The following is a 25,000-nucleotide window of genomic DNA, read 5'->3' on the forward strand; positions in this document are numbered from 1 at the left end:
ACTCACAACCCAATGTTTTCTTTTATTGACATTACTGTTTCTCCATCCCATTTCTTTTATTCCCATTACTGTTTCTCCACCAGTATTGATCGCTCTCCAGCTGCACGTCACAACAAATACCCACCTTCCTTCCCAATAACCTAACGTTACTCTACCCACCTGCACATACTTCGCCTCCCAGCTACTCACCCTGTCGCATTACTCCCTTTCTTCACCAATACTAGAAACACCTTCTCTTTCAGCAGTTGCTCCATCTGCTACATTTATTTGTACTGATACGTGGTCGACAATTGAATTCATCGTCACTCTTCTACAATGCTCCTGTCCGTTCAGTTGCTCTTATTTTCTGTTCCTGTATTCTCTGACTTATCCTCGTGGTGACAAAGTCTTGGGATACAGGTAGTTGTGTACTGTGGAAAAGAGAAAAAAAAACTATGTTTACAACTCTTGGTGATATATAATAACAAAGAATATAAGAAGAAAATATTTGCAAGATATCATATGTATGTCTGCGAAATTGTAGACGAGAAATAAGAAATCTGCAAAAGTACGAAATTTGTACTTTTGTGTTACTTGTCTTCCACCCAAGTTTCTGCACATCTTTTTGCGTAACTTTCTTCGCCTTCATTCGTTTTTCAGTGAGATTAAATTCTTTCTGACTTTCACATGACTCAAATATACGCTGGTACTTGTTAAGTCTATTTTATTAAATAAACTCTCCTTAATTCTGATCTTCCTGTTCGTTCCATTGATTTGCTAGAGATTATTAAGATCATTAAAGCACCTCCAGAACTAGATTAGGCAGCCCAACTGCAACCATTTTGTAATAGGTTTTATGAAGAATGTTCCCATTGTGCTTTCCATCTTTCTTTTATTGATTACTTAGCTAGCTTGACACGCATGAAAAGAAAAAGAGAGATAGGGAAAAACGACAATATTAGTACGACCTCATTACGCTTGTGTATATATATATATATATATATATATATATATATATATATATATATATATATATATATATATATATATATATATATATATATATATATATATATATATATATATATATATATATATATATATATATATATATATCACACTTAAAGCGGATAAACGCCTCCGTGGTAGATACAGCGCCTTTTTGGTGCAGTAGATAGCGCTGTGTGAGAGGGGCACCGGTCGAGGACAAGAAAATGTAGGAAAAAAAAAAAAAGGGTCCATTGAGGCGCCAGTCCTCATAAAGAAGCCAGAAACGACCATCGAATACTGAAGGATGAGTGTCATGAAACCTTACTCTTGACAGAGTTCGTCATAGGAAGGAGGAAATACAAACAGGCAGGGAATTCCAGAGTTTACCAGAAAAAGGGATAAGTGATTGAGAATACCTCTGATACAAGAGAATTAACTCTTGTATCAGAGAGGTGGACAGAATAGGGTGAGAGAAACTAGCAAGTCTTGTGCAGTGAGGCCACGGGAGGAGCGGAGGCATGCAGTTAACAATGTCAGAAGAGCAGTTAGCGCGAAAATAGCGGTAGAAGATAGCAAGAAATGCAACATTGTCGAAATGAGAAAGAGGCTGAAGACAATCAGTCAGAAGAGAGTTGATAAGGCGAAGAGCTTTTGATTCCACCCTGATTATGAGGGCGGTACTACAGACATGGACTGATAAGGGCTCTGTACAGAGTTAGCTGGAGGGTTGGTGCTGGCGTATGCCCTTTACGTTTCACTCTCATAGCTATCTCATGTCAGTTTAACTCTAATTGTGTTTATTTGATGCCTGTGGTCAAGCGTCCCATCTTATAAAATCTGCTTTGGAGGAATATTTTGATGACGGAATAGAGACGTCAGTGTTTCCTATTTGTTTTTGAAAAAAAGGAGGCGCTCTCTTCGGTGCTCTGCTTTTTCTTTTTTCTTTTTTTCTATTTTAATCATATATTATATTCTATTTCTTTTTTATTTAACTTACGGCCGTTTTGAATCATAACGTTAACATTAATTTACAAATTTTGTTTCTGTGTTATTTTGCTTTAGTCCTGTCCCCCATGATGAATGTTCAGCGACATATGACCTTTGATGTTGTGATAATCAATCTTGTTTTCCATAATTAATCAATCAATCATTCTTCCCACGCACGTCCTTACATGGCCCCTCTGTCCATCACGCTCCACTCCTTTCTCACATGGTGTTACCCGTAAATCCATCCACCTATAATGGTCCTTACTTTCCCTCCCTTATCCTCCCAACCATTAGTGTCGGTTTTGCCACCACACATTACCCTCCTTGACCGCATTTTCTCACTCCCTCAACTCGTCCTTTTTCTCCTAATTTTTTTCTTTCAAGGTTCTTTCTTATCACTGGTGCCAAGGATATGTTTTTCTTTTTCTCCTCCACACGTGAGACCACTGATATTTTTTCTCCTTTCATCATCTTCCACATTACCGTTAACTAAGATTTTTTCTGTATTCTCCTCACACAACCCTGTCTTTTCTTCCGCTACACTTAAATCTTCGAACCGTTCTTCATCACCTTTCTCCCTCAATTGCAGTATAGTTGCAGAGAATCACAGTGATCTCTCCAACTCACGGTAATTCACTAGCTTCCTAACACGCCACACATATTCATTCCACCTATACAGCCTTCTATTTCAACACCCTTCATCCTTCACACATATTCGTAACTTTCCAAACTAATACTCTCAGTCCACCACCTCCCGCCTCCACTCTTCCCTATCATTGTTCTCTCCACAACCTCATTCCCTCATTCTCTATTACCACAGCCCTCTCACGCCTTCCAGGGGTTTACACTCCTTTACGCTAACCCTGCTCACCGCCAACGCATACCTTTGACCTTCCACCCACATACCTTCGTACTGAGAACCCACTTTCGTCCCTCAGTGCCTCCCGACCAACCGCCCTCCACTGCCATGACGCATATATTGGCTTACTTTGTCTGTCTGTCTGTCTCTCTCTCTCTCTCTCTCTCTCTCTCTCTCTCTCTCTCTCTCTCTCTCTCTGGCATACAGATTCACACTCGGCGGTGTCCTCGTTCCACCCTTTCTTGCCTTCACTTCTTTTCCCCCAAGAGCTATTGACTGCCTCCAACTTGCACCTCTCCATCTTCATCCTTTTTACTTTTTTTGCGGGTAAAACTTTACGAGAGACACACCTGCCAAATCTCACTAAATATTCCTTCACGACCACCGTCCTTTTTCTCGTTTTTGTGTAAACCCTTTCTTGGGAGTGCACCTTGAAACGAACCAGTTTGCCGGGTTAAAAATTATTTGTAATTTCTTTTCGGTTTTTGTCTCTCTCTCTCTCTCTCTCTCTCTCTCTCTCTCTCTCTCTCTCTCTCTCTCACACACACACACACACACACACACACACACACACACACACACACACGAGTCGGCTTCAGGGTGGCACCAATCGCTGTAGTCTTGATGGATCAGGTCCCACGCCATGCCGCCCTTCCCCCTGTGATGCATGTCACTGGTTGACCTGATCGATTAGGCCTGCCGCTTCCCCTCTTTTGAAGTATGGGATTGTGTTCGTTGGTGGAAAAGGCGTCTGAGAGAAAAGGGCTTGATTTTATTCATTGTTAAATTTGAACAAAGGGTTGGTGGCGTTGCTGTGAGTCAGTGATGGTTTTAGTTTTTAGTCTTTGTCCAGAGTCTTAGCTGTACCTGTTTCTGTCTGAATAAATATCTCAGGAATGAATGGTAGAAGTTTGAGTTATTAAATTTATGTATAATAACTAAGTGAGGTTAAAATTCAGGACAGTTTCAGTCTAGCTATTTTGAAAAAAAAAAGCATTGTACATACATATATGTTATTTCATTTTGCGTTTAGCAAAATATACGAGCAATATACTGTGAAAAAATTTAGAAAACTTTAGACTGTTCTCTTGCAAGGGCCACTGACCCTGTTGAAAATTCATTGAGTGTCCTAAATATAACAAGGCTTGAGAACACTGCAGCATCTTTATATATATATATATATATATATATATATATATATATATATATATATATATATATATATATATATATATATATATATATATATATATATATATATATATATATATATATATATATATATATATATATATATATAATTTTTTTTATTGCATTCCACTTAGTGACAAAACAATTTTAAACTTCAAAGTAAAAGATTCAGCTGGAGACGAGTTTTTAAAATTTTTTTATGTTTGCAAGGTTAACATCGGAGCAAGAATCGTGCTGAAAACTAACAAAATGTAAATACAAGAGGACGTGTTCGTCCTCCAGTGAGATATTCAGTACATTATTCGTTCCATTTCGTTCATTCACTACTTCGGATGGAGGACCTATATTCCCCAGTGAATACCATGAACACACACACACACACACTCTCTCTCTCTCTCTCTCTCTCTCTCTCTCTCTCTCTCTCTCTCTCTCTCTCTCTCTCTCTCTCTCTCTCTCTCTCTCTCTCTCTCTCTCTCTCTCTCCTCTCTCTCTCTCTCTCTCTCTCTCTCTCTCTCTCTCTCTCTCTCTCCTCTCTCTCTCTCTCTCTCTCTCTCTCTCTCTCTCTCTCTCTCTCTCTCTCTCTCGCGTTAGATTGGTTTATGTTGATTTCATTATAGATAAGAACACGCTTGGAGGAAAATAACATGCGAGTTTAACAATTTATACATAAAAACATGCAACCAAGTTTTCAGTGTTTAGTGTACTGCTGATTATTTGTCTTATTGATGTGCTTTGTTCTATCTCTCCTTGTATCAATAACTGAATGATGTGTCATTTTTCAAATCTTCCAACAACAAAGAACCTTCGCCCGAATCCATTTCCTTAACCATTTCCCAACTCCTTCCTTTTCCTCCTCCTACTCAAGCTTCTTCCCAACCAACGCCTTCCAGACAACCTCGGGCCCATTTCTATTCACCGTGAGCACCACACACATTTCTGTTCCTTTACCTACCTACCTACCTACCTACACACACGCACACACACACACACACACACACACACACACACACACACACCTGCACCACCTCTCTACCTTACGGCCACATTAACGTCTTCATTCACTTCCACTACATTCTCGAGAACCACCCTCTTCCCACTTGCCAGATCCCCTACAGACACGCCCCTTCAAAACTGGCTCTTCCAACCGGGCGCCCGCGAACACTTCCAGCAAAGCCCTGCCACCAAGTCCTCTCATCCACGCTCTTTGCTGGAGTTCAGATCCTCAGGTAGTCGTTCATTAGCACTTAAGAGAGCACTGAAAATGATTATTCTCAAGGTACGCTGACTTTTAGCTCGTAAGTTGATCAGCGTTTCCATCCACCTTGAATACTTGTTTCCACACAATCTACACACACACACACACACACACACACACACACACACATCTCCTATAGCCGTCCGAAACTCGGTGCCCTCATCGACTTGAGTACCTCTGCTGCCTCTCCATTTACCTTTATCTTCCTTCTTCCACCTCCGGTCATGGGTCAGTTGCTTTAACTCTATCCCATGTTCATCCCCACATTCACTTACCATCTACTCAGGCAAGTACCCCTGCGGCCATCACTCTCTCCCACCTGGTTAAGTCTGCCTCAATGGTTTCCTCACCTGTATTCGCTTCACTCTCGCCTTTCCTTTGATTTACACAGCTGAGGCAATGTGTGGAACGCACGAATATGCAGGAATACGAGATCATAAGAGATCAGCTGGATAGGGTTTGGAATGTTTGTTAAGACGCATTTTTTTTAGGGTGGATGATATGATGAAGATTGATGTTCGTCTCTTACCCAGCTGTGATAGGGGAACTTGTTTGTCAGGAAAGGTGTGACACTTGTATATAAAGCGAACTAGGCAATTTCAGTAAGTGGTAAGCAAACCAAGCAACACTTGCCCTCATATGTATGAATGCATGTATGCACTGTGTGTGTGTGTGTGTGTGTGTGTGTGTGTGTGTGTGTGTGTGTGTGTGTGTGTGGAATCTATACTGACAATCAAATTTAAGACTGAGTAGGTAGATGCTTGAGAATCGTCTTTTTTTTTTAATATATGTATTCGAAAAAAAGCTTTAGAAAGATAGCAATTCAAAGCTATACTCGTAGGTCGGCAAAGGTGTGAGCGAAGAGTTCAGCTTTAGAAATAGAAGGGATGGCAGTGGCGGCATCTGGATGAAATAGAGCTGAGAAAGATGAAGAAAATTTGAGGGTGATATTTTTGGCTAGATGCCAAACGTCATGTGGGGGAACTTAAATCTGGTAAGGTTTTCACATTTACTATTGATGAAACAGTTTGGCAATTTTTGGAAGAAAATGTCATGATATGGGGCAGAGATGTAAACATAAAATATAAACATATATATATATATATATATATATATATATATATATATATATATATATATATATATATATATATATATATATATATATATATATATATATATATATATATATATATATATATAAAAACTTGCATTTCAGGAGACTGATGAATAAAGTATCATCTGTGAGACACCTGTGACCTCTCCATTTGAAAAGCAGGAGAGCGAGCGGAATTAAATCTATCATTAGAGAAAGTGTGTGGAATGTATGCCTCCATGCCAAAGTCAATCCGTGGTTTGCACAAAGATATAGATGCTTGTCATGAAAACAATAGAATTCTCAAAGAAAAACAGTAGTAATATCTAAGGTTTTCACATCAGGCAGGATCACCTGCCCTATCCTCCGGCATTTGGACGATAGGGCAGGTAATCCATTTTTGCATAGTCGGGTTGGTGAGAGTAACAAGGAAGTCTCAGCCAGGTGATAAAAAAAAATATAAGAGATATCTAATGCAACATGAATAACAAGAGGCTGTGTGTTTAAAGGGCATGTTGTCACCGCCGTCTTCTGTAACTGAGACACGAAAGGAAAAGGTCAAAGAGGACACGGGAATAGTCATCAACTGCCCTGCGTTGCTGCCTCGCTTGCCACATGTACCTGTCTGGCAGTATTCTACAACCGTAACAGCAGATGTCTGGCTGTCTACTCACGCGATGGAAAGGGAGGTTGATTGCATCTGAAACCTGAAGCCATTGCGTTTCACTCCCCCTTTCCCCAAGCCAGGGTGTATTGCTGCGTAAGTGGTGAAACAAGAATCAGCTGGTGGTGAGCTATCCTCGGTGACACCCTTGGCTTGTAGTTTGTACCGTGCAATACCAGCTTAGTGGGTATCCGGGAAGAGCTGGGAGGGAAGGATAAATGACATAGTTAGCTCGGATGCAGTTCCGTCAGCGTTGTCAGGGGAAATATCAGTGAGCTGTTGATGTAGAATTAATCATCAGCACCAACAACAATGATAGTGGTCGTTGCACCAGCTTTCCTTCATATGTTTCTCCTTCGTTTTCACTTCATTTCCTGCACTCATCTCTGCTTCACCTTTGTCTCATACGCTCCCACATAAGCCTGTCGCACGTGGATGCTTGTGTGTGTGTGTGTGTGTGTGTGTGTGTGTGTCCATGACGAGGTAGGAGAAGGAACGGTGATGGACTAATATTTTTGCACTTCTGCATCACCTGCGACATACACGTGTCACAAAAGCGTTTTTTTTTTATATTTTTATTCTCACTCGGGATACAACAGCACCAGGTAGGACGCGAAATGTGTGTGTGTGTGTGTGTGTGTGTGTGTGTCTGTGCTAGAAATTTTTAAGCCTTTCCAGTTCGTCTTTTCAACCCAGCCGTCGAGTCGCTCAGGTGTGTTCCCTTCGTCCATCAGTTTCTTTCCCCATTTGCACCAGTTAACAATCCACCACCACCACCACCAGTCTTCACATCCCCTCCTCCCTTATGCCTTCCATCCCTTCCCCGTTCATATTTTTCCCTCATGCTTCATTTACCACCGTCCATCTTCCTTCATTTTCATATTATATCACACCTCCGTTATCCATGTGTCCTTTCTCTGCATTTTTCCCTCTCCACCTTTCCTTTCTCTTACTTCCATACGTTACACACCAGCTCTTCCCTTGACTTTTTTTTTTTTACCTTTCTTTCACTATTTCTTTTTTCTTGCCTCCATCTCCACCTTTCTTTCCTCTGCCTGGCTTTCATGCAGTCTCTCATTTCCTAAAATCCATCTGTTCCTCGCCACCAAATATCACCTTCACCTCTCTTTTCTTAGCATTCTCTTCTTACTTTACATTATTCTTCATTTCCGAAGTTCTTTGCAGTTATTTCCACATTCTCTCTCTCTCTCTCTCTCTCTCTCCTCTCTCTCTCTCTCTCTCTCTCTCTCTCTCTCTCTCTCTCTCTCTCTCTCTGTCTCTGTCTCTGTCTCTCTCTCTCTCTCTCTCTCTCTCTCTCTCTCTCTCTCTCTCTCTCTCTCTCTCTCTCTCTCTCTCTGTCTCTGTCTCTGTCTCTCTCTCTCTCTCTCTCTCTCTCTCTCTCTCTCTCTCTCTCTCTCTCTCTCTCTCTCTCTCTCTCTCTCTCTCTCTCTCTCTCTCTCTCTCTCTCATTTCGGTGCTCTTCTTCCTGGCTTCCTCGCTCCGGAGTCAGCCTTTTCCCTCTCTTCTCAGTCCTCCATCCTTCCCTTCCTCAGCCCTGTCCGTTCCTTCCCAATTACCGCCTTTCTCCTCTGTCTGTCCCTCTGCAGTCTCGTTAATCTCTCTCACATTTCCCCCTGTGCGTGGATCCTTCCATTCCTCCCTTATGCCCATTTTCTCCTCTAAACCAGTGTCCATCCCTCCCTCACCTACGGCAGCTTCCTCAGGGGAGTTGGGTGGATTGCTCCAATAGAATCAGGGACAAGAATTGGTAGGGGAAGGGAAAGATAATCTATGAATTTATGTGATAGGATACATAGGAATTGTATTACGCTTGAGGAGTTAGTCGGCAGGGCTGCTGGGGAGGATTGGCGCCTAAAGTTTTTCTTCACCTTGTATGTCATTAGTGATTTGATTCTGGTGATGCACGTGTTATATCTAATTTTTGCAATATTACCACGTATAACGTTTATTATTGCAATGAAGTCTAAATGCTTCGTATATCATGTAAGAAAAGAAAATAAAGATGTAGTATACCTTTGGTTTCATTTATCAAAGCAAATTATATATATATATATATATATATATATATATATATATATATATATATATATATATATATATATATATATATATATATATATATATATATATATTTTATATTGTGTGTGTGTGATTAAGGAATATAAAGAGAAACTAATTACGTATAATACTATGTTTATATTATACAAAAATCTCAAGTATGACGCATAATCGTGAAGGTAAACTTGTAAGAAAAAAAAGTCCTGCAGGTCTGCCTTCATTATGAAGCAAGATTTGCATGTAAAAAATGCGAATAAAAAAAAAAAAAAAAAAAAAAAAAAAATATATATATATATATATATATATATATATATATATATATATATATATATATATATATATATATATATATATATATATATATATATATATATATATATATATATATGAATATATTTTGAAGAGTAAATGAAATAAATGAATAAAGACCATGCCTACAAATTTGATCTTGTATGTACGAGTAATCTGCGACTGTGAGTCTGCCGCCACAAGGCTGTGAGACCCGGGGCTAATAGCACGAGGGTTGATGAGGCACAGCTTTTTGCCTTTCTGCCAGCCAGTGAGCGTGGAGTCCTGGCCAGGTGCACCTTGCGGCCTGCTGCAGGACTATTTATTTATTTATTTTTTTTTTCAATCGATATGTTATGCTTTTTTTTTTTTTTTCCAGCATCTTTTCAGCAATTTGTAATATTTGATAACGTATATTAGGTAAAGAAAATAAAATACAACAAAATAATTTAATCAAACGTAAATTATTTCTCTTTCGTTGTTATATATATATATATATATATATATATATATATATATATATATATATATATATATATATATATATATATATATATATATATATATATATATATATATATATATATATATATATATATATATATATATATTTTTTTTTTTTTTATGTAGGAGAGGCACCGACAGACAGAATGCAACAAAACTGCAAGAAAAAGGTCCACTGGCGTCGAAATCGGTATTAAAAAATTACAGGAAAGGGTGATGAAACCTCCCTCTTGAAAGAGTTCAATTCATAGAAAGGTGGAAATAGAGAAATAGTCAGGGAGTTCCAGAGTTTACCAGAGAAATGGATGAATGATTGAGAATACTGGTTAACTCTTGCATTAGAGAGGTGGACAGAATAGGGATGAGAGAAAGAACAAAGTCCTATGCAGCGAGGCTGTACGAGGAGAGGAGGCAGGCAGACAGCAAGATCAGAAGAGCAGTTGGCATGAAAACAGCGGTAGGAGATAGCAAGAGATGCAACATTGCGAAGATGAGAAAGAGGCTAAAACAGTCAGTTAGAGGAAAGGAGTTGATAAGACGAAAAGCTTTTGATTCCACCCTGTCTGTCTAAAAGAGCGGTATGAGTGGAACCCCCGCCCATACATGTGAAGCATACTCCATACATGAACTGATAAGGCCTCTCTACAGAATTATCAGCCATTGGGCGGCAGGGGGGGGGGGGCGTGAGAAAAAAACTGGCGTAGACGAATCAGAACATCTAACTTCATAGAAGCTGTTTTACCTAGAGATGAGATGTGAAGCTTCCAGTTTAGATTATAAATAAAGGACAGACCGAAGATGTTCAGTGCAGAAGAGGGGGACAGTTGAGTGTCATTGAAGAAGAGGGGATAGTTTTCTGGAAGGTTGTGTTGAGTTGATAGATGGAGGAATTGAGTTTTGAGGCATTGAACAATACTAAGTTCCCTGCCATGCTTATGTTATCGATGCATGACGGATCGACTAACCAAGAATATATGAGCATTTATTTAAATTGGTATTCTTGTCCTGCTGAGGAAGCCAGACCTCAAAATATGAGAACTTATGTTTTCACAAAGTTGTATATTATCAAATTTCCATTTGTTAAAGAAATTCATAAATATTTTTGTGATGATATTGTACAAATTTAAATAAAAAGCACGGCATGCCGAGAATAAACGTTTTTGATACCTCGGTATCTTCCATACTGTTTTGGCCTTCTTCCAGTAACAGCCCTAAAGTCTATATTTGGCAGGTTGGCACATTGCCTTTCATCATCGCCTTCCGGCACTGTTGCACGCAGAGGGAAGCTTGTCCGTTGTAGCATTTCGTAATGAATTCTAGGTGAAAATGATGTTTGCTCCACGTATTGGACGGCAGGGTACGCAGCTCGCTGGTAAATGTCTTAGATTACAGAGTAGATGATTGACATACGGACAGAATTAGGGTGTGAGGAAATAAATTAGTTAGTGAGTAACGTGAGGGAATAGCGCCGTACGTTTGAGAGTTACAGATGAAATATGAGTGAAGAAGGAATGCTAGTACCGCAGCTCTACGTGTCCTGCCGCTGATGGCCGACGGCTGAAGGGGATAGGTGGTCAGGTCTATCCCCAGTGATTTAGAAGTTGAAGGGATCTGTCTAAGATTCTTACCTCCTCTGATTGACGGTGGTCTTGTTTTGTGGCTCCGTTAGAGACACTGATACTGAGTACAATACCCTCCGTGAGATTGCTGTGAGGGTATGGATGGGGCTGCTGGCGGTACAAGCCGCCAGTCATCAGAACGTTGTATGTAGTTGATAGTGTTCCTCGCCCTGGTGGGCAGGGAACAAGCTGGGTTGAGGCAGGCAGCGAGGAAAGACAATGGTGTATGAAAGAATTTGGAAAAAAGACAATTCTTATTGTTTCTTGAAAATTTAACTCTTTTGTTCGAATCCAGGGAAATTCTTTATATGTTTATTCTATTACATTTGCGTCCCCGTCCACCACCCCGAGCCTTGTAAGGAGAGGTATACCTTCGCCATGGCAATGAAGAACACCTACGGGGCTTAATCACCAACGCCTTCCTGACTGGCCAAATATTACTGACAATCTTACTAACCTCTCTAAACATGCGATTGGTAACCCCGTGCTGTAAGGAATTGCACGAAGGAGAACATGTTTCCATCATAAGCGAGTAAGTCTGTAAGAAGCTGTAGTCTGTATCAATCTGAAATTTGTAAGGCGATTGCAGTCTCCAATCGTTAGTCCAATAGTTTATTCCAGTGATAATTGCTCTTCATATGTTAAGCCTTCACTGGACACCTACCGATGTTGAAAAATAATGACATTCCTATATATTTGTTTGGCTATATCGCATATATATATATATATATATATATATATATATATATATATATATATATATATATATATATATATATATATATATATATATATATATATATATATATATATATATATATATATATATGATTGAGCAGGAAGATAACCAAAATTTTTATATTTATATTGTCACATTTGCTGCCGTGTACATTTCCTGAGACCGCTTGCATTTCAGCAGCCATTACTGTTATTGTTTCTGAAGCCGTGTAAGATTATTAACAGGAGTTCCGTCGTATGTGGAACACTAACACTATATCCTGCTTACTAAACAATGATATACATTATCCTGGACCATGAGCGTCACCTCTTGAATTACACCTTACTCACAATAGTATTTATCCTCTTGATATGTGTTGCTTGGAATAGTATGAGCCTTATGTATTATTCGAAAAGAAAGATACTACTGGAATACCCGTTTCGTATTCTTGTTGGTATTCATACTCGTCCAGACAATAAGGCGAAATATATTATTTTAGACCGAAGAACTCTTATGGTTGGGATGTAATGCTGATGAGTTTCATTTATTTATTTTATCATATTTTGTTGATTGCACCATTGCATGGCAGCCGAAACACCGTAGTCTTTAGAGAAGGAACATTGTGTGCAGTACTTTGCTGGCCACTCGGAAATTGTCTCAAGGTCTAAAAATTCATTGGCTGAAAAAATAGTGGGTTTTCTCGTCTTATTATTTTCGGATGTGATTCTAAGCACAACATTGAATTATGTTTACTTAGTAGACAACGAAACTATTTCAAATCTGTGCACGCTCGATGGTTTGAGTCACTGTACAGTAATAATAAATACTAATACTAATAATGATAATAATAATAATAATAATAATAATAATGGTTTATTTTTCCAAGAAAGTTTTACATGATAAAACATACCGTCTTGGCTTACATAGTCATTTGTTGTATACATTGTAAATATCAGTAACATAGTACCTGAAAACTAATATTGTGATTTAGAAAGTAACATTGTAACATTGAAAGTAACATAGTAACGAAAAACTAAAAATGGTAACAAGTATAAGTAATAATTTAAGATTTTTGGTCGAGTAAAAAAAAAAAAAAAATGTAGGTACAGACAATACATCCATTAACAACACTCAAGGACGACTGTTAAATTCTTGAAGCGTTACTTTTGTTTAAAATATACCGGACAGTCGAGTGTTTATATCTGTTGGTTCTGCATCTAACTGCTTGAAGTAACTGTCTCCCTCCCTTAGTTTCCCTGCCATGAATATCGTGTAGGTTATGTGGTAGCAAATGGCTGAGCTCACTGATTTCAGTACGGATGTGCCAAACCGTATTGTTAAATCCTCTTTGACTACCTACTACATTTTGGTAATTTCCGTATTTTTTTTTTTCCCCCAGGATTATGCGGAAACCTCATTTCTAGATACGCTCTTGGTGGGTGTGTTGGGTCTGTGCGAGGCCCGGGTGCCACATAGGTGACGCATACTCTAAAATTGTTCGAATGTACCAACTGTACAGGGTCAATATGACATTCTGGGTAAACTCAAACTGTCTAGCTTGATACATTATGAAAATATTTCTGCTTGCCTTAGATGAAATGTAGTTTACATGGTCTTCCCAGTTTAAATAAGAATTAATATAGACCCCGAGCAGCTTGCAACTGTTTACAGTTGGTAAAGGGGAGTTATCTAGAGACAACTCGAGAAACACAATGGGCCGTTTGGGTGGGCAAACACGTAACGCCTCACATTTGGAGACATTCTTACTCTACTACATCCTTCTGATAAATCGTTCAGTACATTCGGCATTGTAAAATTAATGTCTTCAGCTACATCTATAATTTCAGCTACCGTCAGATCATCCACGTATTTAGCATACATCCCTGCATTTCGACACAAGTTGTTGACAGTTGCTAAAAAGATAACTGGGGCCAACCGGATCCCCTGAGGTATACCACAAGTGATATCTACCAGAACAACTTGTGCCTCTTTCTTAGGCTGTAGCATACATGCCTTTCCATTTGAGGTAATTTGGCAGCATTTCCAGTAAACACTGAAACCATATCTGGACCTAATTGCATATAATGATGTGTCAGGAAAGTGTCATCCAGAATACATACTTATTTCCCAATAAAATTAACAACTGGTGAGCGCACGAACGAGCGATGGTACGGTGTGCTTACGTTCTTGCTTGTCCGTATCGACACGCGATTGATCATGTCATGCATGGTGTCTGTAATCTCCTCATGCATTATCCAGCGCCATGACAGGAATACCACATTTTTTAACATGACATCTATATACTGGTAAATAAAGAAAAATCAAATAAAAACCGAAATAACAGATGATTAAATAAATTGTAGCGTTGGTTATGTACACTATTTCAAACGTACATTTTTTTTAAATGTCCATGAATTATGACCTTTTACATGTACTTGGTTAATTTTCCTGAAGTCATAAATCACAGTATAAGCCAAATGTGATGTGCACGCAATAGTCTCTCGTCCCAAAGGTCCCAGAGGTGTAATGTGTGACGTCATAGCTACCTCGAAATTGCAGCACCTCACCACCTTACCTGATTTATTGCAATCGACCTTCAATTTGTAATAACATCTCATGATATCGACATCTGGCAGAACTGCACCAGGTGTTAGTGGTGATTTAGAATGAGTGCGTGATGTCCAGATTCGGCGAGTTGCAGCTTTATGGCAAGGTGTATTTGATAAAAAACAATATCACTTCCTCTTTTGCTTTCCAGCGACATTTCTATTCGTACTATTCAGTCATATGTGATTGCAATATAACTTGTGAAAAGTGGTCAACACAACCTTCCTGACAAGACGGTGCGGGCACCTAAAACAATGGAAACTTGCATCCAAGCCTTGTGTAAGTTGTGTGGACATGATATCTCACTTCTGTTCTCTCAAGTGTAGATTTACTTTCGCAGTAGGTACATTTTTCGACTCTTTACATTGATTGTTTAAGTAATGTTTGTGATGAAGCTCTCAACTTTAGTAAACGTTATTTGCGCGATAGAGAATGAATCATGGATGAATGCGTGCCTTGCTTTTCAACAGACAAGACTGGATATTGATTATAATGTGGCAGTTAGTGCCAAACAAGAAAACCCACGCTGGTAGATAGAATACATATATTCAGCACCAGTTTTTATGACCATAATCACCCACATCATCTTACATTGCATCTCTATCCTTGGAAGAGAGACATTGATTAAAGAAACTCTCCAGTGTGTATTTTTGTGTTGGCTTTCTTCCCAGGACGTGGAGTAAGTAAAATTGTGGTGTTTTTTTTGAGCAATCATGACAGAATGCTGCTGTATGCTTAGCAATGACTGGCTGTTTGCAGGCACACATTACTGGTTTGTAAACTTGTGGACTTTCATTATCGCTGAATACACACGACTGCAAAATGTCAATTGAGCGAACTTATGCGACGCCCTCCCGGAGACGGATGTAATAATGCATTAAAATTAAGAAGCTAAGAAAAATATTGGTAATCAAGGTGTTTGGTATCTATTTCAACTGAGTGTTCCCTCACTATAGTCACCTTTACGCAGCGAAACCATACCACTTCGTAGAGCACTTCGTCTACTTACTAAGCGCTGATCTTCGCATCTAGCACTACTCTTGTGTGATGTTAAATGTAGCAATAGGAATGGTTAGTGGTGCGTAACATCATGATCATTATAATCATTATCATCATTACAGCCACCATTACTACAACCATCGCCATCGTTGTCATCGCCGCCATCACCTCCACCATCACCACCACCATCACCTTCATAACCACTCTGCATCATTCCACTCCAAGAAAAGGCTTCCTTCAAACTGCGAGGAGATTAAGGCTATAGCATTCGAAGCTAGATTATTGAGTAAGTGTGGTTACATATGCCTCGTTAGTTACTTTGTTCCTTTGATCTTTGGAATATACAAGCATCTCCTCCATATCAACGTCTTCTTGCATTAAAGGCAGGATTTTTTTTTTTTTTGAGGGGGGATTATTGTTTTTTTGGGTTTTATTTATTTTTCTTTCTTCATATTTATATGTAAATCAGTTTAAATAAGCAATTAAAAAGTAATCTAGAGTGAAACAAAAGGCGTGAAGTGTTTTATTTTTCATGTAGGAGGGGCACCGGCCAAGAACAACAAAAATATAATGAAAAAAAGTTCCACTGAGGTGCGTACGCTGATGGTACCACCTTGCAACTTCCTAGGTCTTTTCGTAGACGTCCAACCCTTCAGGAAGTAAACAGTTCTCGCAGGGAAGACACAGAATGCCTGACTTCTGATCTCTCTAAAATTTTTGATTGGTGCAAACTCAAAAACTCAATTCCTCCATCTATAAACTCGACACAACCTTCCTGACAACTATCCACTCTTCAATGACACTCAACTGTCCCCTTTTTTATACTGAACATCCTCGGTCTGTCATTTAATTATAATCTAAACTGGAAACTCCACATTTCATCTCTAGCTAAAACAGCTTCTGTGAAGTTAGGTATTGAGTCTTCTCCGCCAGTTTTTCTCACCCCCCGCCCTTCCTCAAGCTGCTAACTCTGGATAGGCGCCTTATCCGTCAATGTATGGAGTATATTTTACATGTAAGGGGGGGGGGGAGTTCCACTCATACCGTTCTTTTAGACAGAGTAAAATCAAAAGCTTTTCGTCTTATGAACTTTTCTTCTTTAACTGACTGGCTTCTGCCTCTCTCTCATCGCCGCAGTGTTGCATTTCTTTCTATCTTCCACCGTTATTTTCATGGCAACTGCTCTTCTGATCTTGTTAACTGCAGGCCTCCCCTCCTCCCGCGGCCTTGTTGCACACAACATTCTTCTTTATCTCATTCCTGTTCTGTCCACCTCTCTAATGCAAGAGTTAACCAGTATTCTCAATCATTCATCCCTTTTTCTGTTAAACTCTGGAACTCCCTGCCTGCTTCTGTATGTCTACCTTCCTATGACTTGAACTCTTTCAAGAGGGAGGTTTCAAGACATTTATCTTGTAATTTCTGACTACCGCTTTAAACTCTGTTCGGGAACTTGCACCTCAGAGGGCTTTTTTTTTATTTATTCATTTTTATTATTATTATTATTATATTTTTTGCTCTTGGCCGGTGCCCCTCTTACATGTAAAAAAAAAAAAAACTTTTCACTCTAGATTACTTTTTAATTGCATATTTTAAACTGATTTACACATAAATATGAAAAATAAACGAAAGAATAAATAAGTAAAGCCACACAAAAAAAAAAAAAATAAAATCCCAAAAATCTCCCCAAAAGACAATAAAACCCAAAAAACACAGCGGGTTGGGATTAAAAAAAAAACCCTGGTATTTTCTAGTTCTGCATAGGAGGGAATTTTTGAAATCAAATCTTTGAGCCAGACTCTATTAAGAGCTTTTGATATGTCTAAGCCAACAGTAAAAGTTTCACCAAAATCTCTAAAAGAGGATGACCAAGACTCAGTAAGGAAAGCCAAAAGATCACCACTAGAGCGGCCTCAGCGGAACCCATACTGGCGATCTGATAGAAGGTTTTGAAGTGGTAGATGTTTAAGAATCTCCTGTTGAGGATGGATTCAAAACTTTAGAGAAGCAAGACACTAAAGCAATAATAGACAATAGGAACAGGCTGAATTTAGACAGACTTCCAGCAAATGTAGATATTGATAGGAAAACCAGGAAGACTTTCACTAGATAAGGTGTAAGCATAGAGGCACAGCTTTGGAAAATAATGGGAGGGATCCCATCCGCTTCGTAAGCTTTCTGAGGGTTAAGGCTAGCGAGGGCATGGAAAACATCATTGTGAAGGATTATAGTAGGTAGCATGAAGTAGTCAGAGGGTGGAGGAGAGGGAGGAACAAGCCCTGAATCATCCATGGTACAGTTTTTAGCAAAGGTTTGAGTGGGGAGTTCAACTTTAGAAATAGATGAGATAGCAGTGGTGCCATCAGATTGAAATAAAGGAAAGAAAGATTAAGAAACAAAGTTACTGATATGTATTTGGCTAGGTACCAGAAATTACAAGAGGAATTAGATCTTGAAAGATTTTGACACTCTTTTAATGAAGATCAGACACTTGTTTAGATCATGTTGATACAGGTTGGTCCAGTTGGACAAAGCCTGTGTTAACTTGTGTTTTATAGGAAGGTCAGACTTGACTACTTTTACATTTTTATGTATATATACATATATAGACCTTAATTATCAATATAATATAGAACTAAATAAAAAAAAAAAATAATAATAATGAAAAAAAAAAAAAAAAAAAAAAAAAAAAAAAAATATATATATATATATATATATATATATATATATATATATATATATATATATATATATATATATATATATATATATATATATATATATATATATATATATATATATATATATATATATATATATATATATATATATAGACCATAATTATCAATATAATATAGAACTAAATAAAATAAAAAAATAATAATAATGAAAAAAAAAAAAAATAAAAAAAAAAAAAATATATATATATATATATATATATATATATATATATATATATATATATATATATATATATATATATATATATATATATATATATATATATATATATATATATATATATATATATTTTTTTTTTTCATTATTATTATTTTTTTATTTTATTTAGTTCTACATTATATTGATAATTATGGTCTATATATATATATATATATATATATATATATATATATATATATATATATATATATATATATATATATATATATATATATATATATATATGTATGTAACCCACTTAGGTTATCTTTTTTTCTTATGCACTTCATTAAAGATGATATTTTCTATTGTCAAAATCTCCTTACCCGCCACTTCTTCCGTGTTCTCAGTACAGTTATCAAATTATTAGTGTATTTGCATGAGGATCTATGGCTGTTGGTTTGCACACCTTAATCTTACTATGACGTTGAAGCACAGACAAATCTTAAATGGCAGACTCTCCTCTGTAGCAGGTTTACTCTCTGGCTATCCGAACTGTCATGGTATTGTTTCACCGGGCAATAGCAGCGTCATGTACTAATTCCCTTAGGCCACTCCTGCAAAGAACTGCGCCGCTATGTTAAAAGCAGGTAATATTCTAATGGTAGTTGACATGAACGCCACAGTGCCTGGCCTCCCGTCGGGACCAAGTGTGGCGGAGACATAATTATATTCGTCACGGTTTGTTTGCCACGGTGCATCCTGGGAAGAGTGCGGGGTCACCTCCGCCGAGACTAGAATATATAATTTATGAGTTCTTTTACATGAATTTGACATTCTAGGTGTTTTTTTTTTTTTTTCTTGCTGAAGTTTCAGGTTCAGGAAGTCAGCAAAATTTAATTAAGATTTATGCATATCTATCTGTCTATATCTATCTTTCTATCTATCTATATCTATCTATGTATTTATCTGACTCTCTCTCTCTCTCTCTCTCTCTCTCTCTCTCTCTCTCTCTCTCTCTCTCTCTCTCTCTCTCTCTCTGATTTACCGTTATTTTTACGGTTACTGTTGCTCCGATTTTGCTAACTGCCTCCTTTCCTGCGGCCTCGCTGCTAAAGACTTTCTGCTTCCTTTCACTCATATTATGTCCACTTCCTTAATGCAAGAGTAAACCAGTATTCACAGTCTTTCATCCCTTTCACTGGTAAACTCTTGGAAGTCCCTACCTGCTTCTATATTTCCACCCTTTTACGACTTGAATTTATTTCCAGAGAGAAGTCTCAAGGCACTTCTCTAATTCTGGCTAAACCTTTTGGCTCTTCTTTATTGAATGACACCTCAGTGGAACTATAAATTAATCCGCATACTGCTCTTATTTTGTACAAAATCTGCATGTTAAATCTAACTTGTATTAAGTACTTTTACTAATATGCATGCGCAAAAACAACTATTTCCCCGTTGAACTCGTATAAAGAAAAAAAAAAGATTAAATAAATAAACTAGGCTACGGGTAAATTACCATACCATTTTTAGTAACAGATAACTGAAATACATGTAATTCTTTGTAAATCATATTCACCTTACAACAAGCAATCCCTGAAGCACTGGTGTTAAGTCGCTGAGGATACTCACTTAAAGAGGCAGTGTTTTACTGGATGACTGTAGAACAATACGATTAAAACAGACAAACATATTTTATCATCAGCGGTCTTGTCTCTCATTGTACGCTGTATTGTGTTTGTTTAATACTTGTATCCTCGTTAATGGGGAGCGACAGAAAAAAGCTTTCTTCTTGTTCCAGGGAGATTAACATATTTTTGTTGCTATTGTTGTTGTCGAAAACAAAAATATAAAAGTGAATGCAAACTGTTTTCGTTATGAACCAGTGAATGGGTGACCCTCAGAAAAAAATAAAAATAAATAAATAAATGCAAGCACCAGTTTGTTCATTCTCTGGCAGCATGCGGGAATATAATGCAAAGCGGCACTCAATCTTTACCCCTCTCCATGCGGGTCACCTTTACTTTCTACATGAGAAGAGACCGGCCAAGTGCTGCAAAACTGAATCAAGAGAATGACGTTAATTGTCGCTAATTAAAATGTTTACACAAGGAAACTTTCCAAGGGATACCTCAGAATATTAAAGGGAAGGTTACTTTTTGTTGAAAGATAAACGGCCGGTTTCTTCCCATGAGTTTTCATAGGAAATTTTTTTGGTAATTCTGCTAAAGACAAGAGCACGTGCATATCTTTTGTCAGATGTGAACTTACTTCACTACCAAATGCATCCCCTGTGCTCCTAGAAAATAGATTATATGTCCGAATGAAGAATTTTTTGTGTTTATTAGCGTGCCTTTGCGTGTGGACCTTTGCTTCGAGGGTGGCTGCGGAGGGGACCGAGGAGGATGGGAACCTCGGTGCTATGAGCGACCAGAAAGAGCACAACTATATTTTGGAGGATGCGATGTTTACTGAGGAGAATGAAATGTTATTGGAAGAACTTGAAGGAAACGAGGATGAGTGGAGAGAGGAGCCCCCTTTGTTGGGACCAGGATGTCAGCAGATGTGGAACGGGAAGGATTGTAACCCTGAGACTGTGGAGCAGATTCTCAACGCCGAAAGCCTAAGCCCAAATACTGTCAGGTTCCTTGAAACTGAGGCCGACAGCAGTCCAGTCGCAGAAGGCACAGCTCCCTCGTCAGTAGATACTATTACATCCCACGATTCACTGAACCTCATCCTTCCTAGTGATGCCATGAAACTGCAGTCAAAGAAGAGTGTTAATGTCAGCCTCTCCAGTTCTGCATCACCTGATTTCCATAGTACTTCAACCTCTTCTCATCTTGTTTCCTCTTCACAACCTTCCGGGATTGCGAGAGAAGGTTCTATAGGATCACAAGTTCGTGAGCCGCCATCTCATCAGCCCAGTTCATTTTCCTTCGCTTCTGCGCCTCCTCCCTCCAGGAATATCATGCCCACTCCAGCCAGTCCACCTCAAATTTCCCGACCTCTGCTTGTACCTGTCTTTCCGCCACTACCAAGTAATAATGCCTGGCAATATTCACCTTCGAGCCAACCTGCAGCACCCATGCCGCCAAAATTGCAACTTCCGCTACCTGTGCCATCCTCTTCGCAACCCTTTTCCCCCACGAAGAAAACTGTAACGCTACCGTCTCGCTCTTTACGCAAACTTAGGAAATTCAAGAAAGTTAGAAACAAGCGAAGCAAAGAGAGATGCAGGCCAAGTTGTCAGTCATGCCAGCGCTCCAAGCCAACAGAACCTAAGAAGAAGCTCATCTGCAAAGAATCCAAAGTAGAGAAGCGTAGCAAGAAACCTACTTGTAGGATTTGTAGGAGGGATGCGTACGTCATGAAAAATAAGCAGAAGATGAAAGAAGCACGCACAATACGGCCATGTGGATGTAGCAAAAGAAGGGGCAAAGCAAAACGTTCCAAGACGAGCACGGTCTCTTCACTCACGCCAAAGAGGAAACAAGAAAAAGAAAAAATGATCCTTTATGTTAATTAGAGACCAGGTCCAGCAGGGAACGCAACGGGTCAGATGTGTCACGTATACTAAACACGGACATTAAGTACGAAAGTAACTAATAGACGGACACGTGAAGGCGATCTGATAATTATGCCCGATTAGTTTGCTTAGTCATTTCTATTCTCTGGTATTCTAACTTTGGTACATTGTCTTAGCACCTCATAACCTTGCCATCAATAGATACTTCTTATTCTGTATACTTTTCATATTGCTATGTACTTGATAAGAGGAATCATTATGGTTAAGCTCTTGGTAAATAAAACAGAGGTTGCAGCTGTAAACAGGGGAAAGAAAAACTGGGTGTATATTTCAAAATTGTACACTCCTCCAACGATTCCTTACTACTCAGATTCATTATTTGTCTCCAGCAGACGTATCTCTGACCACCAGCCTTGCAGCCTTTACCTAGACAAGGTATTTCACATCTGTCGTGTTCTTTTTTCCCTGCAAACACCTCTTTGACATCGTGTTGAAGTTGTTCTCCTTCACAGATTCATCGCCTCACTCGCGTCATGGATCTTGTTCCGTCTGTCTGTGCAAAGCTGGCTGTTGCCTTATGCCTGAGGTACTTGCAGTGTTTACAAATAATTCAGGGTTGTTTGCCTTAACAAGGCGAGTTAACTTTATCTATTACAAAAAAAAAAAAAAATCAGCCCAAGTGTTTACTTGTTGTCCCCCCTTCCACCCTGCCCCCCCCCCCAAAAAAAAAAAAAATAGAAAGACGTATCTTTACAAACAGCTCGGATTTAGGAACGTTAATTCGGCAGTCATTATTATGAATTCAGAAGTGATTCTCCGAAAGGGGGCTGTGACGCCACAAACTGTTTTTATGAACTTAAAGTGAAATGTATAGCTTAACGAGCGTCATGAATGATACGAACAAGTATTCAGAGGAAAGTTAATGCTAGTGTTTATAAACTGATTACCATTTCCGTGAAGTTCAGTGACCCATCCTGAAAATCGTTAAAATGCTTAAAAGGAAAATGAAGTAACTTAAGGTTAACTTTTTCTTATATTCACGACTGAGGCGACCCGAGGAACCGCTTTTGAGTTAAGCTTTCCTGCATATGTATTTATCAACATTCATTACACACCTTTCTGTGTTGTATATACGATCACACAAAATAAATCATGCATCACAATAAGACTTGTATGGAAATAATTTACCAGAAGAATGGTTTTGCGAGTACAAAACTTGTTAGTGTTTGCACACACAATGTTTTCCCCTGGATTTATTGTTTCTCACCACGCAAGGATGGATTCCAAATTTTCGTGTTTAGCAAAATAATTTAGGTTTGATATTGCATTCTGTTTCGCTCACATAATACAGCTTCAAAATTTTTGGTTCCTAGGAATTACATATGTGAGTGAGAACGGGAAGGGTATCGTCAGAAGACAGGAAGCAGCCAAGTTTGTGTTTAGAAACATAAGGGGAGACTCGCAGCACATTCATTAAACTGTGATTTTCTGCTTCACTATTTTGTAATGCCGTTACTTCTTAGTTCGGAAGATGAGAGCAAGAGCACCATTTTATATAAATAACAAGTAGGTACGTGATAAACATGGTGGCAGCCAAACTGGTTCTATCCACTCCCGTAAAAACATGTAACAATAAGTGTCACATGCAGCAGGGTTAGAGACATTACAGTAGTTATGTATGTATGAAGTACGTATAATATTTTGAACCAAAAGTTGATTACCTCGCAGATGAGTACATGCTGAGGAGCTTCAAAACGGCAACTCGTGATAAAATAACTGCATATCAGTTAATTTTAGCCAGACTTAAGTTAAATGGCATAAATAACGTGGTAACTGTGATGCTTGCCGTATTTTCTCTTATTTTAAGTTGCATATATTTTCATACCAATACACTCTAAACACTGAACGGAATGGCGTCATTTTGGACTTGGATTTGTAAGTAAATTTCTATTTGGATTTCTTTCAAATAGGTTTATCATTATCGGGCTACGTAAAGAAGTTCTCTCGGCACAGAATGAGAGCGTTCGACAAGGCTGTGTCTGAGAGGGCCGCTCTCTGCCATGGTCGTTTCTGATTCTGCCTGTGTTCTGCTGAGTGATAGGAAAAGAGTGATTACTTAGAGACGGAATTCAAATACAAATGAGTCATAAGATTCTTTAATACATTTTAGGTCTCATTCTTTTCTTTTGGTTCGGTCAACAAGGAATATTATTAGAACTCTCTGTTGAAAACATATTCAAGTTTTTAGTTTGTTGAATGATCTGGATGAGGCGAGGTGATATTGGGACAAATTTGTACCAACTCTTATTCATATTCGTACTGAGGCGGAAAACCATGGTGTGAGCAAAATTACCTGCATGATCTTTATATTTATTCTATCTTTAGACTACATAACATATTTTTACCGCGTTACCAGTCGTCTATGAAAATGATAAGCCGTCGCCTCCCTACACTCTCACGTTCTAGTCTAGTCTTAAAATAGCATTCCGATATTGCCTCGTCTCCGTGTCTCGGCACCCTTAAGGTCAAGATGTGCAGAAAGGGTGCCCACGAATTAGTGAATAATTTTGTTTTACTGTGTGGATATTTTTACTTGCATTTCATGAGTCCATCCTTTCTGCAGATCCTTTAAGTAATTATCATAAATGTTCCGCATTGCGCCATAAACATTTCTAAGGAAGTATACCCTCCAATACTTGAGTGAATTTTGCTTTATACAAAATATTATCCGCAAGCCTTATAATACCTACCAAGCC

General features: G+C 38.4%; 1 long non-coding RNA gene across 1 annotated transcript in view; it reads left to right on the forward strand.

Moving 5' to 3' along the window:
* The window catches only part of LOC135107559 (uncharacterized), a 50,727-nt gene that overhangs the window by 17,657 nt on the left and 8,070 nt on the right, over window positions 1-25,000 (forward strand). Inside the window, exon 2 of the long non-coding RNA XR_010271824.1 lies at window positions 22,757-22,830. This is a non-coding gene — a long non-coding RNA (uncharacterized LOC135107559). The remainder of the gene's footprint in view (window positions 1-22,756; window positions 22,831-25,000) is intronic.

Source organism: Scylla paramamosain, chromosome 15, assembly GCF_035594125.1.
Source record: "Scylla paramamosain isolate STU-SP2022 chromosome 15, ASM3559412v1, whole genome shotgun sequence".
Lineage (NCBI taxonomy): Eukaryota > Metazoa > Arthropoda > Malacostraca > Decapoda > Portunidae > Scylla > Scylla paramamosain.